Source organism: Petromyzon marinus, unplaced genomic scaffold, assembly GCF_048934315.1.
Source record: "Petromyzon marinus isolate PM22_M1 ecotype Great Lakes invasive population unplaced genomic scaffold, UKy_Petmar_22M1.pri1.0 PM_Scaffold_47, whole genome shotgun sequence".
Classification (NCBI taxonomy): Eukaryota; Metazoa; Chordata; class Hyperoartia; order Petromyzontiformes; family Petromyzontidae; genus Petromyzon; species Petromyzon marinus.
The window spans coordinates 83,312-100,752 of NW_027423468.1; the positions used below are offsets into that span (position 1 = coordinate 83,312).

General features: G+C 46.9%; 1 long non-coding RNA gene across 1 annotated transcript; it reads left to right on the forward strand.

The window, feature by feature from the left end:
- Positions 1-11,278: 11,278 nt before the first annotated feature.
- On the forward strand, positions 11,279-12,092 carry LOC142923376 (uncharacterized). The gene is made up of 2 exons (XR_012940707.1): positions 11,279-11,430; positions 11,888-12,092. It is a non-coding gene; the product is annotated as an uncharacterized LOC142923376 (long non-coding RNA).
- The last annotated feature ends 5,349 nt before the right edge of the window (positions 12,093-17,441 follow it).

Genomic DNA, 17,441 nt, shown 5'->3' on the forward strand with positions numbered 1-17,441 from the left:
ACAGACACACAGACAGAGACACACACAAGCAGACACACACACAGACAGAGACTCACACACACAGACACACACACACACAGAGACACACAGACACAGAGACACATACACACAGAGACACAGAGACACAGACACACACACACAGAGACACACACACACAGACAGACACAGACACACACACAGACACACACACAGAGACACACACACAGACACACACAGAGACACACACACAGACACACACACACAGACACACACAGACACACACAGAGACACACACACACAGACACACACACAGAGACACACACACACACACAGACACACACACAGACACACACACAGAGACAGACACAGACACACACACACACACAGACACACACACAGACACACAGAGGCACACACACACAGACACACACAGACACACACACAGACACACACAGACACACACACAGAGACACACACACAGACACACACACACAGACACACACACAGACACACACACAGACACACACACAGACACACACACACAGAGACACACAGACACACAACAACAACAACCGCCATTCGCCACTAAGTGGCGGTGACGTCACCACGACGCTTGTGCCAGGCTATGTGCACCCTGAGGCCACGTGAAGTGTCGAACGCCCGCTGGCAGGATGTCACGGAGCAGACCCAGGTGCCACGGGTCGACTGACTGAGATGACTGGCTGATGCACCACCTGTGCCCCCTACTGTGCCAACCTGCTGTGCTTTAGCCACTCGGCGCTCCGCTCGTTGTTGTGAGCGTCGCTCCTCCGCCCTCCGTTGTTGTTGGAGGGCGACTGCCTCCAACTGCCCAGTAGCATCCTTCACGAGCCTCCTCCACAGAGGCCGATCTTGACACCGCTGGTACCAGTCATCGGCAAGTCCACTCAGCTCCACGTCCTCCTGTACCACATCACTCCATCTCTTCTCTAGCCCGTGCCGCGCCCGCTTAGCCCCCTCAATCCGGCCAAACAAAAGCTGTTTCGGCATGCGGTAGCTGGGCATGCGGGCTACATGACCCAGCCATCGCAGCCTTGCCTGCCGGAGGAGCTCACCGATGGGACCCTGCCCAGATCTTTCAAGGATTTGTGAGCTCCTCACACAATCCAGTCTGGTTAAACCCAGGATGGATCGTAGGCAGGCCAGCCTAAATGTTTCTAACCGGCGAAGATGTTCCATTAGGGGGGTCCACGTTTCGCAAGCGTAGAGAAGGGAGGGAATGACCGTGGCCGAGAAGACCTGAAGCTTAGTGCGGAGCGACAGACCAGGTAGCTTCCACACAGCGTTACGCAACCGATGAAAAGATCGGTTGCGTAACACACAGAGACACACACACAAAGACACACACACAGACACACACACAGAGACACACACACACACTCCACGACGTTTCGATCGCAACACACGACCCTGATGAAGGCCGCTTGCGTTGCTTTAATTTAAAATTTATTATTTTAAAAAAATAGTTTTTTTATTTGATTAAATTTTACATTTTCTAATAATTTAAATTAACACAAAAATGTAATAATTATTTCCCTAGCTAAGTGACTTTTCTCCCGAAAGAGGCGAAGAATAATAAGGAAGTCCCCGCAGGCCACCAAAGGCTCAAGTCTAAGAGACGAGAATCTCACCACCACCAACTCCTCCGCGCCTCGTCCACTCGCTGTCGACACCTGTCACGTGGCGCGTCACGTGACGCCGAGTGACGTCACGCGAGCGGAACTCGGCGCCACGTGACCGGAACTCGGTGCCACGTGACTGCGGCTGGCCCCGCCCACTTGGAGGGGCGGGGAAAGGGGAGGGGGATGGGCGGAGCCGAGGGGGGAGGGGCGAAGTCGACAGTCACACGAAACGTCGTGAGAATTTTTTATTGTTTTATATATATTTTGTTATTTTGTTGTTTCTCTTCAACGTGACTTTACCGAAAAAACTAAGAATATGAATTACTGCAGTCACGAAAGCTTTAAATCAAAATTTAGTCACTCACACAGTTACACAGTCACACAGTCACTCACAGTCACTCACACAGTCACACAGTCACTCACACAGTCACTCACAGTCCCTCACACAGTCACTCACAGTCACTCACAGTCACTCACACAGTCACTCACACAGTCACAGTCACTCACACAGTTACTTACACAGTCACTCACAGTCAATTACAGTCACACATACAGTCACTCATAGTCACTCACACAGTCACTCAGAGTCACTCACATTCACTCATGGTCACTCACACAGTCACTCACACAGTCACTCACAGTCACTCAGTCACTCACACAGTCAATTACACAGTCACTCACACAGTCACTCACACAGTCACTCACAGTCACTCACACAGTCACTCACAGTCACTCACACAGTCACTCACACAGTCACTCACAGTCACTCACACAGTCACTCACACAGTCACTCACACAGTCACTCACAGTCACTCACACAGTCACTCACACAGTCACTCACAGTCACTCACACAGTCACTCACAGTCACTCACACAGTCACTCACACAGTCAGCCACTCACAGTCACTCACACAGTCACTCACAGTCACTCACACAGTCACTCACACAGTCACACACACATTCACTCACACAGTCACTCACACAGTCACTCACAGTCACTCACACAGTCACTCACAGTCACTCACACAGTCACTCATAGTCGCTCACACAGTCACTCACAGTCACTCACACAGTCACTCACAGTCACTCACACAGTCACTCACAGTCACCCACAGGGGTGAGGAAGGTGTCCACGCGTGGTGCTGGCCACCCACCCACACGAGTGCCGTGCCGGCCTTCATAGTTACTGTCTAGCACCACTTGCCACAACAGTTTGTTAAGGCTACAGTGGGTGGGTGAGATGGTGAGTGAGTGGGTGAGTGAGATGGTGAGTGAGTGAGATGGTGAATGAGTGGGTGAGGGAGATGGTGAGTAAGATGGTGAGTGAGTGGGTGAATGAGAGGGTGAGTGAGATGGTGAGTGAGTGGGTGAGTGAGTGAGTGGGGTGGGTGAGTGAGTGGGTGAGTGAGTGAGATGTCGAGGGAGTGGGTGATTGAGTGGGGGAATGAGAGGGTGAGTGAGTGGGTGAGTGAGATGGTGAGCGAGTGGGTGAGTGAGATGGTGAGTGAGTGGGTGATTTAGTGGGTGAGCGAGTGCGTGGGTGAGTGAGTGGGTGGGTGAGTGAGTGGGTGGTGAGTGGGTGAGTGAGTGCGTGAGTGGATGGGTGAATGGGTGAGTGAGTGAGTGGGTGAGCGAGTGATAGGGTGAGTGAGTGGGTGGGTTGGTGAGTGAGTGGGTGAGTGAGTTGGTGAGTGAATGGGTGAGTGAGTGGGTGAGTGGGTGAGTGCGTGGTGAGTGGGTGAGTGAGTGGGTGGGTGAATTGGTGAGTGAGTGGGTGAGTGAGTGGGTGAGTGGGTGAGTGAGTGAATGGGTGAGTGGGTGAGTGAGTGGGTGAGTGGGTAAGTGAGTGCGTAAGTGAGTTGGTGAGTGAGTGTGTGAGTGGGTGAGTGAGTGGGTGGGTGAGTAAAGTGGGTGAGGGAGTGGGTGAGTGAGTGAGTGTGTGAGTGGGTGAGTGAGTGGGTGAGTGGGTGAGTGAGTGGGTGAGTGTGTGATTGGGTGAGTGGGTGAGTGTGTGGGTGAGTGGGTGAGTGAGTGAGTGGGTGAGTGAGTGGGTGAGTAAGTGGGTGATTGAGTAGGTGATTGAGTGGGTGGGTCGCTCACACAAGTCACTCATCGTCACTCACACAGTCACTCATAGTCATTCACAGTCATTCACAGTCAATTAGTCACTCAGTCACTCACACAGTCACTCATTCACTCACACAGTCACTCACACAGTCACTCATAGTCACTCACAGTCAATTACAGTCACACATACAGTCACTCACAGTCACTCACACAGTCACTCAGTCACTCATAGTCACTCATAGTCACTCAGTCATTCTCACAGTCAATTAGTCACTCATAGTCACTCACCAGATGGAGTGCATGCACGGCCAGATCGCCGGGCTGCAGCACCAGGTAACCAGAGCCTTATGCGGCAGCCCCCCCCCCCACCTCCATGTGTGTGCATGAGGCCTGTCCTCATCGCCTGAGCAGTGCACCATCGCATGTTAGAGAATGTTTTTTTAGGTAAAGTCACGTAGAAATAAGAAATAATAAAATTACATAATAGTGTACGACGTTTCGATTGCAACACAAGCAATCATCATCAGGTACAGAAGAGCTAAATTTACGAGAGAGAGGAGACACATAACCGCAGATATATATACAGACACACATACAACAGGGGATACAGAGAGAGATAGACGGGGGGAGCACACTAAATCAAACAAGGTTTAGCAAAATTTGGAAAGCATATAACGCAACACAGACAGTCGGTCAAAACACAATTAACGCATGGTCTGGTTGATTACGCTATTTCAAAGATTGCTAAATTGCAAGTTAAGTGTGAAATTTATATATACAGACCGCATACACATATATAGACATCCAAGCAGAAAGAGTTAGCACAGAGACACATGGAGAGAGGCAAGCACACAGTAATCTGTGTCAAGGTTTTAAATAGACAGAGAAGGTGGGGCTGAGATGCAATGGGACACAAATTAGCATGGAGCATGCAGCAAGGTGCGGCGCGGAGACTGTAACACCAAGGCACAAACACAGGCAGAGACTGTAACACCAAGGCACAAACACAGGCAGAGACACCACAGAGACACAAACTTAAGTCAAGACACAAAGGTAGACACACCAGCAGAGAACACAAAGACACAGACTTCATACCTCCCCGAAGAGGTGGTTGAAACTTGAATTTGGAGCTTTCGTGACTGCAGGAATTATTCTTTGTTTTTTTCGGTAAAGTCACGTAGTAATTCCTGCAGTCACGAAAGCTCCAAATTCAAGTTTCATGTTAGAGAATGGTTTGCAGAAGCATAAATCACATAACTACTTCTGAGAAATATTTAAGTGCCCTCTGGTACCCACACAATAGGAGGAAATACTTTGATATCTGCCCTGCTATGGAGAGTAATGAGTAATGTTCATCACAAAACAGTCTGATCTTTGGTTTTCAGAGCTGGAACTTAGCTCGATTTAGTGTAAAGCCGACATTGTTTTCATGGGCTTTTCTGTGAAGTCATTGATGATCAGGCTGAGATCATTAACTCACTGCACATGTGAACCTGGCTTAATCACAGGTGGCTGAAACCTGAAGTGGTTATATAAGTAATATGGATGCAGCCAGGAAGGCAGACAGCCAGAATGTTTTTTTTTCGAATGTAGTATGATAATGCATTTCTATATGGCAAAAGGTATAATTGTGACCACAGGATCGGTCCTCCCCTCATGGCTCTTAATTTTGTCTGCAGATAGGTGAATGTTGGATGAGGTAATTACACTAGACAAGGCAATCCCTGACTAGCCCTTTAACTAATTCACTCCCTCTCATAATTTGTCATGATTCAGAGTTGCGAATGTATTTTCTCACATTTTAATACTTTCAGTTAGAATAAATACAATTAAATTATAAAGTCAGCTGCAGTTTACAGGACTTTTTCTAAAATGTGATTGGCTTGCATTTGCTAGAGAAACAATATAGGCTTGCAGACACACAGCTATATGCAAACCACAGAGTTTAAATGACTTAAGTGGTAATTATTTATCTGTTTGCAAGCCGGGCTTAATTACAGCTGGGTCTTTTCCAACCCAGAAAATATTTCCACATTCTGCACACCATATTCAGTATACTTCCCCAGACATGAATCCAACATTGTGGAACGTGTGCGTGCCTGTAGCTGAAGGAGTCGGAGGGGCACGTCCAGGCACTTGGGATGGAGAAGGCGCAGCAGCAGGACGCGCATCGAAAAGAGGCCTGCGAGCTGGCGACAGGGCTGGAGGAGGTCCGGCTCACCCTCACCGATGCTTTTAAGCAGTTCGAGCGCAACTCCAAGAAGGTATCGGCTCGCAAGGGCACGCGTGGTGAAGCCGCGATTGGCACTGAAGAGGGGCGCCACGGTGGCGAGATGTTAACTACCTCGCCTGTATGCAGGAGGTTGTGGGTTTGATCCCAACCCCGACACCTGTATATTTGGAGTTTGCATGTTCTCCCTGTGGTCACGTGGATTTTTTTCCGGGTCCTCCGGTTCTTCCTCCACATTTAGAAACGTGCGTTTAGATTCTATAGCTGCAATACATTTCCACATGATAAGCCACTTCGTTGAACTTTCATTTGTGGGCAGGTCGCTTCTGAAAAAGAGCTATATAGTTCAGTAGGCCTTAGCTGGTAAAATAAAGATAATTAAAGTTTGAGTTTTAAGACATTTGTGGCAGCGATCACAAGAGGAGGAGACCCTTGTGCGGCGAAATATTTATGATGATATACAACGTATTAATTTACTGTGATGAGCCTTCTGCACTCTGAACCAAGATGTCCGAGTTTGATTACCAACCATGGCTAGCATTGGTGGCCAGTGAAATCTGACCCAGTCTTGGGTGTACCACTTCGTGCTGACCAGTGTGATGAAGTATGATCAATTAATTCCCATGACCGGTATGACTCAGGGAAACTTTCATCCAGCAGTATCACAAAAGCACATTCAGCGGTGGACGGATCATGGCTGTTCATGATGATGATGGTGATGATTACGATGGTAAAACGAACGTTGCCTGTATTAAGGCTCAGGAGGACGAGGACACAATCACTCGGCTGAGGGAGGAGCTCAAGGCGAGCAAGGAGGAGCTCGCAGCGAGTGAGGCGGAGCGCGCCAGTGCCCAGCCGGAGCTCTCCACCCCCCAACAGGGACTGTCGGCGCTGCAGGATCAGCTGACCACGTCCCAAGCTGAGAATGAGGACACTCTGCGTCAGGTAATGCTCCCAGCCTCGTTCCCACGGCCGCTGAGAACCCAGGCTCTCCTGGCCCCGGAACGGCCCAGGTCTGACCGTGACACAGCACTTGAGTCGTCAGGCTGTGTAGGGTCTGACCATCTGCTCCCCTCTGCTACGTGCATGTCCATGCCCTCCCTGTCCTGGTTTGGGAAGCGATTTTAATCTGACCTTTTACTGCAGATTTTGGGTTACTTAATCCATATATGTGGGCTTTTATAGGCGTAATCATGGGTTTTGTGCATGATGGTCTGACAAGATTGGGTGCATCCTGGGTGATTTGGTCAAACATGGTGTATGGACATCTGTGAAAAATATTTTCACAGCTCATCAGACTCCTCCAATATGAATAAAGATTCTGGTTCTAAATGTGTCTGTTGTTGCATCTGTATGTTCTACAATAACCGCACACAGTCGTTAAAATGCTTTTCTCTGTCCCTCTGCCTGTGGCCCAAGCAGCTGTTCGAAAGGAGCCAAGAGCTGGGATCCCTGCATGCGGGGATTCTTTGGTATCAGCGTATGCTGGCCGAGCTGCACACAGAGCTGGAGCAGTACCGCGAAAACGCACAGATCGCACGCTCACAGCTGCAGCATTTGGACATGCTGCGCCAGCAGAGCGAGGCGGAGGTGAGTACACTGCATTCGCACGTCGCAGACAAAGACTCCCCGTATAGCCTTAATAGACTGTTGGGGAAAGTACTGTTAGTGAGCAGCACCTATGAAGGCCGGCATGGCACACAAGGGGGTGATTGGCCAGCACCATGCCTCGCTGCCTTTGTCTCTCCAGTGGTGGTGTTTACACATCGCACCAGGTACTCATTTGAGGCTGGGTCGATCTAGGGGACGCCCAGGACCGGTTCACATAATCGTCACTGGTGTTGGCCATGAACGGGAATCGAACTCGGGTCGCCGCTTTCGAAGGCTAATCGCTACACTACCGCTCCCCACACATTCACTTTCATACACATAGACACGTGCGCGTGCACACACACACACTTATAGGCAAACACTTGCTCCAAGCGCCATCCTGAATTATTACATGTCGCGGAGGATTGCTCCACTGAACAAAATAGTGACGCGGTTCAATTTTCAAGTGCGAGTTCGCGTTTAAAGTCAATGTTATAAAATATATATTTGATGGAAGCAGGTTCGTAAGTGCAGATGTTTGTAAGTTGAGGACTGCCTATATATACACTTATTTTTCACACAGATGTGTATATGCGCACTGGGTTTCTGAGCATCCTCTGTTTAGGGACTGTACCACATTACAATCCACCATCCCACCTCTAGTAAAAGTACCTACTACTACTAGAACATCTGCTCCCCTCTGCTACGTGCATCTCCATCCCCTCCCTATTTTTGGTTGGGAAGCAATTATAATCGGACATTTTAAAGTAGCTTTTGGGTTAATTAATCCATATATCTGGGCTTTCATAGGTGTTATCTTGGGTTGTATGGATGGTGGTCACCCATCCAAGTACCATCAAAGTTCAACCCTGCTTTTCTTCCAAGATCTCATAATATTGGGTGCATTCCGGGTCATTTGGTCACAGGTGGTGTGGTGTATGGACATCTGTGAAAAAGAGTTTCATAGCTTATCAGATTCCTTCATTTAAAATAAAGATACTGGTTCTGTATGTGTTTGTTGGATTTGTATGTTCTTTAACAACTGCACGCAGTCGTTAAAATGCTTAGCCATGTCCTTCTGCTGCCGTTTGTCCGTGGCCCATGCAGCTCATCGAAAAGAATGAGCACCTGGGATCCCTGCAGGTGGGGATTTTGGGTTACCAGCGTGTGGTGGCGGAGCTGCACGCTGAGCTGGCGCCATGCCAAGAAAACCTGCAGAGCATTCACTGTCAGCTCCAGGATCTGCAAGTGCTGCACCAGCAGAGTGAGGCGAAGGTGAGCAAGTGCTGTTAGCGAGCACCTATGAAGTCCGGCATGGCACAAACGCACATATATACAGTAATACCATTATTTACGCCCTCCCGTTGTACGTACTTTCACTATTAACGTACTCAAGTCATTGATAGCCAATCACATGTTATGTACTGTGGTACCTTGCCATAGCGTACTTGAGATTTACGAACTTTACTATAAAGACCCAAATAGTTTACGCTGGATGGCGACAGTAAGGCACCAGATGACGCCCAAGCGTTTGCATCTCTGACTACAGTAGTCACTTTCATGTGTACATGTGTAGTGACTAACTCAGAGACAGTAAGACTTTTAGGCGCTTCTTTTATTGAACGAGCACCATTGGGATAAGACAGACACCCTACGTGGGTACACACTATTACCGTTGCTTGCCTATACAAAACACTAACCATCTAACACTGACAGCACTGAACGGAGACAGCGAACACCTATCTAGCAGCATAATATCGAGTGAAGACGGCAGCGACGATGGCGACAAGACGACAGCGACGAGACGACAACGACGATGACGAGATGGTGACGACGACTATCTCATATATACGAACAGCACGACGAGGATCCCACTTCCAGCAACAGCCACAAGGTCCCTCACAGGGGCCCTTCTTATACTCTCAGCGTGGCCTCGCTCCGCCACGGCCACGCCCCCTCTCTGGAACCTACTAGCGGGTTCCCGATGGCCCACCTCTGTGACCTTTCCCCTAGATGTCCCCCTCTCGTGTCTATCGTGGCCTGCTGACGTGGGTACTACCATACACCGCAGTTACCCTTTTTTACCAGCAGCCAGCGCTATGCCACTACACATACTCTATCAATATTTGTTCCCCACATACCGGATTTATGGTGAATATTTTTCAAGTGTAAACTAATTTTACATGATAAACAACTAATAATACACATAGTATAATAGACAAATGTATCAATAATATGGCAGTCCTCGACTTACGAACGCATTTAGTTCCTGAGGCCCATTCATAAGTCGGAACGGTTCGTAAGTCGGAATACAATAATGTGCGATATTTAAATTCCCATATTGTCAGTGTTATAAAATGTGTTAAGGTTCAACAAAAGAGTCAAGCATTGTTAAACTCGTAAATAAGAAATCATGTACATTTGCATTAACACTAAAATTATAGTGTATCGTAAGTAATACATAAAATGTAGTAAAATATTTTTTTTATTTTCACTCACCGCTTTCAAATCACAAGCGTGCTCACCGCTACACTTCCGATCCGCACAAAGATCCACCGTGTAGCTTTAATAGGCTGTTGGGGCACGTGCTGTTAGCGATAGCCTATGAAAGCCAGCACGGCATGCGAGGGGTTGTGTGCCAGCACCACACCCAGCTGCATTTGTGTCCCGAGTGGTGATGTTTATACAGCGCGCTAGGTGCTCATTTGAGGCCGAGTTGACCTACGGGAGGCCCAGGAATGGTTCAGATAATCGTCACTGGTGTTGGCCGTGAGTTGGAATTGAACTTGGGTCGGTGGGTTTGTAGCGCAGCGCGTGAATTGCAACACTACCGCTCCCCACACAATCACTTTCACATATACGCACATGTGCGCGTGCACGAGGCTGACTCATGACATCTCGTGGAGGATCGCAGCACTGAACAAAATAGTTCTGTGGTTCAGTTTGGAAGTGCAAGTTCGCGTTTTAAAGTCAATGGTAACCAAAAATTAATATATTTCATAGAAACAGATTCGGAAGTCGGGTATCCGTAAGTCGGGTCTCCGTAAGTATGGTGTTCCTAAGTCGAGGACTGTATGTATACACTTATTTTTCACACTGATGGTTGTACAGAATGGATGCGCACTAGGTTACTGAGCATTCTCTGTTTAGGGACTGTACCACGTTACGATCCACCATCCCACCTCTAGTAGAAGTACCTACGACTACTAGACCATCTGCTCCCCTCTGCTACATGCATCTCCATCCCCTCCCTCTTTTTGGTTGGGAAGCGATCTTAATCTATTATTTTAATCCAGATTTTGGGTTAATTAATTCCTAAAAAATGTTTAACATAAAACTTTCGTGACTGCAGGAATTCATATTCTTGATTCTTTCGGTAAAGTCACGTACTTTTTTTTAATAATATAAAAAAACCCACGACGTTTCGATTGCAACACAAGCGGTCTTCATCATGCTTTTATAGGTGTTATCTTGGTTTGTATTGATGGTGGTTGCCCATCCAAGCACTTGAGGTTCAACCATGCTTTTCTTCCAAGATCTGAGATGATTGGATGCATTTCGGTTTATTTGGTCAAAGGTGGTGTATGGACATGTGTAAAAGAGCTTCGTAGCTCATTACATTACTCAATTATAAATGAAGATCCTGGTTGTGTGTGTGTTATTATACCTGTATATTCTGCAATAACCTCACGCAGTCGTTAAAATTCTTTCCTGTGTCCCTCTGCCGCCATTTGCCCGTGGCCCACGCAGCTCATTGACAGGAATTGGCAACTGGAATCTCTGCAGGCAGAGATTCAGTGGTATCAACGTGTAGTGGCGGAGCTGCACGCTGAGCTGGCGCCCTACCGCGACAACGAGCAGAGTGAACACTCGGAGCAGCAGCGTCTGCAGAGCGAGGTGGAGGTGAGTGCACAGCACTCGCGCATCGCACACACACACACGTATATAATTTGCGTTTAACGTAAATAATAGATTCATGCACACACGATTCAGTGTATTATGATTATGATGAGCTGGTCTAACCATCACGTTAAGCCGTCATGGTCCCCGTTTACAAATACAGATTATCTATCTATAGACAATTTCATTATTGCTGGACACAGTGATAATGATGAGAATGATTTAGCACCTTTCTGTACACCGGGGCATCTCAGAGCGCTTTACATCACATCTCATCTCAACACGTGTGAAAGGGCACCCCCAATGACAGATGTCCCTGTGGGCACAAGGTGACTCAGCACCTGGTGTGCAATTGGCATTTGTCTGCCAGTAGGGGGTGCTGATTGTTGTGTGTAATCCCAGTTGAGCTGGTAGAAGTACTGAGTTGTGTGTAGTGTCTAATGGGTCAGTATTTCCACAGCTTGTCACGGTTGAGGAGGAAGAGGACATCTCTGGCTGCTCACTGGAGCCCGGCATTCAAGAAGCCTCCCAAGACCTGCCCCCGCAGGCCTCGAACACCCTCTGAGCATCTCACAGCCCCCCACACTTCCAGCACCACCCACCCCCACCAGCACCTCCCCTTCCTTACAAGGCGTCGTGTTTTAATAATAAATATTTGTATCTAATACTATCGCCTCGTCTCAATTCTTTTGAGTGTTTGGGACACGCGAGTGGCTCACATTTATAACGCTAAGGGCTGTCTACATCCACAGTGTGGCTGTTGCGGAGCTTCTAGAAACCAAATGTGAGGCAGAGTTCTGTGTCCCTTGGGTAATGCCAGCCCTCCAAGGGGTTTGCACTGAGCTTGAGTTGGGGGCGACAAGCACAAGGTTGTGGAGGTGGTGATGGTGGTGGAAATTTAGGAGGATGGCAAGGAGGAGATGCCCATCAATAAACTAGTTGGCCACGGTGAAGCCAGCAACCATAGTCGTTCCTACGTCCCCTGATGTGAGCGGCAGTGCTGGAGGTCAGTTCCACGGTCTCAGACGGACGTGGATACTCATTACCATAATCGCACAGTTATCTTACCTTGGGCAAAGTATTTCAACCAAGAGATTCAGATATAAATCATCTGTGTGAATAATGTCATTTCTAAAGCAATAATTACCTTCTATATTATATCCCATATAAATATATAAAATTAAGATGATGCTGAAATTGTGATGTTTGCCTAATATGTGGAACTGCCCTACATGTAGTGCCAAACACTGACGCTCTGAAAAATATTTCTGCAGCAAATCTGTAGCCCTATCCCTAACTCCAAGCCTGAATAGACTATGGAATATATGAAAACTCAATGTCCAATTCACAAATTCGGAGGCATCATCACAGCGATGCACCAACTCTACTTCTTACACAATGATCTGGCTCAACCACCTCAATCCAATATAGTTGTTGCTCTACATAAACGTCGACCATTCGAAGAACATGACTCCAACCCCTGTTCGTCCCCTTGTGCTAATTCATTGCTCAAGACAATGCATTTCCATGTAGTTCTCCCCTCTTCGGGTTTTGAGAGATCCTTCTTCCCATGATGTGTCCCCAGGTTGTGTACGTCACAGATGGCAACTCTTATCCTCGTACATGGACGGTCACGTTGCGTCCCTGGTCTCCTCCCATCACCCATCACTTGCCATCCCCCCCCACCCCAATGTAATCACTCAAAACCAACTGTGATTGACTGCAGCAGTGTTTTTAACAGACACCAGTCGTGTTACGGCTATTGGTGTTGTTATCGTTTATTGTAATAAACGCATTGCCTCCAAGAGAAGTCTCGCTCTACGTTCATACCCACAACACAGACGCAAAATACATTACAGAAGTTATGTTAAGCAGCGGCAAAGTTTGAGTGATAGCTCATCTGACACTGACTCCTCTCACAACGACCAACTTTCCGAATACTCATTCAGTAGTAAGACTCTTAAATTGACGGAGAAAGCTCTCGTCAGAATCCCCTATTTTGATCCACACAATAGGAACAGAGACATACACTCATATCACAACAGTCGAAGTGGAGGCAATGATCAGAGGTCTGAGGAAGTTGGACGAGAAAACAAGTGCTGAAAAGAAGGTTACATGAATATTCTATACCATGGGTAAAGTCGCTACCATACAAGGTTAGGAATTATTTCAAACAACTCAGCCTAACAGTGATTACGAAGTTTGGAGAATATTCAACACTGAGGGGTTTAATGCTGCCAAATGTATGACCCAGTGCGTAAACGAGGAGTGTATTACGCAGGTGATGTTGATCAATACCACGAAGGTGACAAAATGTTCAAGATTGTTTTTTTAATCCTTGAGTCCAGAGATTACAGAAATTGTGGGTATGGTCTTGGACCCAGAGACGGCCTCCTTACACCACATACAGAATAGGGTTCACACGGCATGGCTATATAGAATTAGGAGCCATAATTCGGACAAAACACAGGGAGAGAGATAATGCACCCCGCCATCCAGAGGGAAGTAAAAATCACGTGAGCAGCTACAGCACCTCACACCAAGCCCCACAATACAGAGTTAGTTAGTTAGTTCATAGTTCATTTATTTGGTATAGCCCTGTGAGCCATTCGCTCTTGAATCGGGTGCAACCGCAACAAACAAAAAACATGAACAAGAAAACATCTTAAAGTGATTATGTGACTGTGCAAACAGAAAATACAGGAAAAAAATATCAAAATATTCCTGAAATAGCACCGCACACCAACGCTGTGTGCAAAAATCCCAGTGGGATGCAAGTCAAATAACAACAACCACAAGACAACTAAGATTAAAGCCATCAGTCTAACTCCGTACTACAAAAAACAAAAACATGGCCAAAACAAAAAAACTTTTCGAAATCACCAAAATAAAAGCCATAAATCCAATGTAACAGTGATCATAGGGACTGTGACCGAATTTTTAACAATAAACTACATAAATAAATTATAACACCAAAATCTAGAGCCATATTTTAGGCCACTGAATAGCAGTGGCAGCTAGGGTTGTACAACTCCTCTAGAGCAGTTTTGAGTGAAGATCTCATAGGTAGTGATTCAAGTTGCAGTTTATTGGCAATAGCATTCCAGACCCTGGGGGCATCAATAGCAAAGGCCCTTCCTCCAGTTTTTGTACGGCAATAGGGAATGTGAAGCTTGTAAATGAGCGAAGACCTGAGGTCAAATTTGTTCTTTGAAACAGAGAGGAGATCCAGTAGGTAGTCTGCGGAATTTTTTTTCAGAGAGGAGCAAGCACCCACGAACTACCAACATAATTACACGCAGAGATGGCAAGGTAACAATCCAGCGAGAGAGTGGCACACCAATCCGAGGCAACCACAGCGCACAAAGACAGGTAATTATTGGAATTTCAGGGTGTGGAAGCCAAGAGCGGAATCATACCAGCACCCCATGCCACGACAAACTCAAGGTTAAACACAATCTGCCCATTCCCCCTTCGATACCCCCACCCGGCTATACCAGGAGGGAGTAGAGAAACAGGAAAGGAAACAAAAATGGACTCAACTCAGATACAAAATGTGGCACAAACACGTGGTGGTGAATCACCCACATTAATTGAGAATGAGCTGCCAGTGAGAGCACTGCCCACTGAATTACTGAAAAATAAAAGTTTTCCATCCAAAGGCCGATGCCTGCATTCCTCAGGGCGTGTCCCTGTAGCACGTTCCCCTGCCCCGTCCATCGTACAATCATGCAAATCCGCGAGACAATGGGCGACTTTTCCAATTACCTGGCGATTAGGTTTTACTCCGCCTCCCTGCTGTTTATCATCTCCTGTCGGATGTAGATCGGATTGCTGAAATGGGGGGAGGGAAGATTCACAATGGATCGGGAATTATGTTGAAACCCAGCACACCCAAAAGCACAAAAGTGGGGAGGACCCAACGGGGCACGGAATCGAATCGACTCATCGAGTTAAATGTACGGATCAATGAGTGGTGGCCCACTTTACTCCAGTGACCCGGGTGGTGCTGCGGGGTCCACTTTCTGCCCCGCCTCCTTCCCCCCCCCTTCTCTCTCCCCCCTACTGCCGAGGCCTATATAACCTCGTGCCACGGCAGATCTCTCGCCTACTTCAGAAGTTTTTTCTTGCTGTGGTTGTCCCACCTGATGGGAGGGACTTGATCACATCAGCCGCGTCACAGGAAGTAAGATGTGGGGATGGCTGTCATTTTAAAGGGGTCTGAGTAATTGACCATACACAAGGAATCGGTTATAATCGACTTGGTAATCGAATCGTTCCAGCTTTAGTACTCGCGCATATAATACACTAGCTATTCTAGATTTAAAGCTTTCGTGACTGCTAGGATCCATACTCTTTGGTTCTATTGGGTAAAGTCACGTAGGTGAAAATAAAATAACAAAATATCACGACATTTCGGCCACAACACAAGCGGCCTTCATCAGGTGAAGGGACGAAACTGTCTGGAGGACAGCGCTGGAGTGGAAGAAGCCACGCTTAGATCACGACCTTTAAGCTGTGTGAGAAGAAAAACACCAAGCGCCTTGACAAAGGAATTAGCATATAATTTAGCATTCAAATGGCTAATTGAAATAGCTAAGTTAAAGTATACACATCCGCAGAGGTACCCCTTGACAAAGGAATTAGCATAGAAGTTAGCATTGAAATATCTGAGTGATTAGCTTGTAACTGGTCACAGAAATAGCTATGTTAAAGTTAGAGCATATACATTCACCGAGGCACCTAGTACTCATCAAACAGGAGAATTTAGCGAAACACAACCACGCTCAGACAGCGGACCTTTAAACTGTGTGCGAGCAAACAAGGTGTTCTGACAAAAAAAATTAGCATAAAAATTAGCATTTGATTGGCGGATTTTAGGAAAGAGGTGGTATACGTGCCGATGGACTTGCCGTGGAGAAAGATGGCAAGCTATCATTCTTAGATGTTATGTTTGAGAGGAGACCTGATGGCTCATTGGGGCATTCTGTCTACAGGAAACCCACCCACACAGATTCCTACTTGAAACCTGATTCCCACCACCACCCAGCCCAAAATAATTATCTCATCAAAACTTTATACCATAGGGCTCATTGCATTTCGGACCAACACCACCTGACCAGTGAATTAAAACATGTACACCTGGCCCTCAAAAGGAATGGTTACTCTAACCGTACCATCCGCCAAGCTGTCTCTCCCTCCATACAGAAACAACCACTTGATACTCCGGTCAAAACCATCACACTTCCATATATAGCAGGCGTTACTAAAAAGATTTCCAAAATTCTAAACAAACACAAGATCCAGGTCCGGTTCAATACAGTACACAAAATTCGTGATCTGATCCCATCCGTGAAGGATGTCATTCCTGATTTACAGTACCCCGGGGTTTACAAATTGAGTTGTACCTGCGGTAATTGCTATATCGGTGAGACAAAGCGACATGTCTCTGACCGAATTCGCGAGCACAAATCAGATTTGAAACACGGCAAAACGAATTCTTCTGCCGTGGCTGATCACTGTTACAACGCTGTGGGGGATCACGATATAATTTTCTCCGATACCAAGGTTCTTTGCAAACCCACGGGCTTTTATCAGAGATTTGTTCATGAAGCAATTCAGATCTACAAACACAGACACAATTTCAACCGAGAGAATGGTTTCAAATTAAGCAACCATTGGAAAGATGTTCTAAATTGAACTAAACATTAAACTAATTTCAATGGTACAGTATATTTTTCAAGTAGTGGTACCCCAAACTTTCGCAGCTATAAATTCCCTTTTCACACCATCAATAGGTAAACTCCCCCTCCCCCCTTTCCCCCCCGCGCCAAACGGCAAGTCCATCGGCACGTACACCACCTCTTTCCTAAAATCCGCCAATCAAATGCTAATTTTTATGCTATTTTTTTTGTCAGAACACCTAGTTTGCTCGCACACAGTTTAAAGGTCCGCTGTCTGAGCGTGGTTGTGTTTCGCTAAATTCTCCTGTTTGATGAGTACTAGGTGCCTCG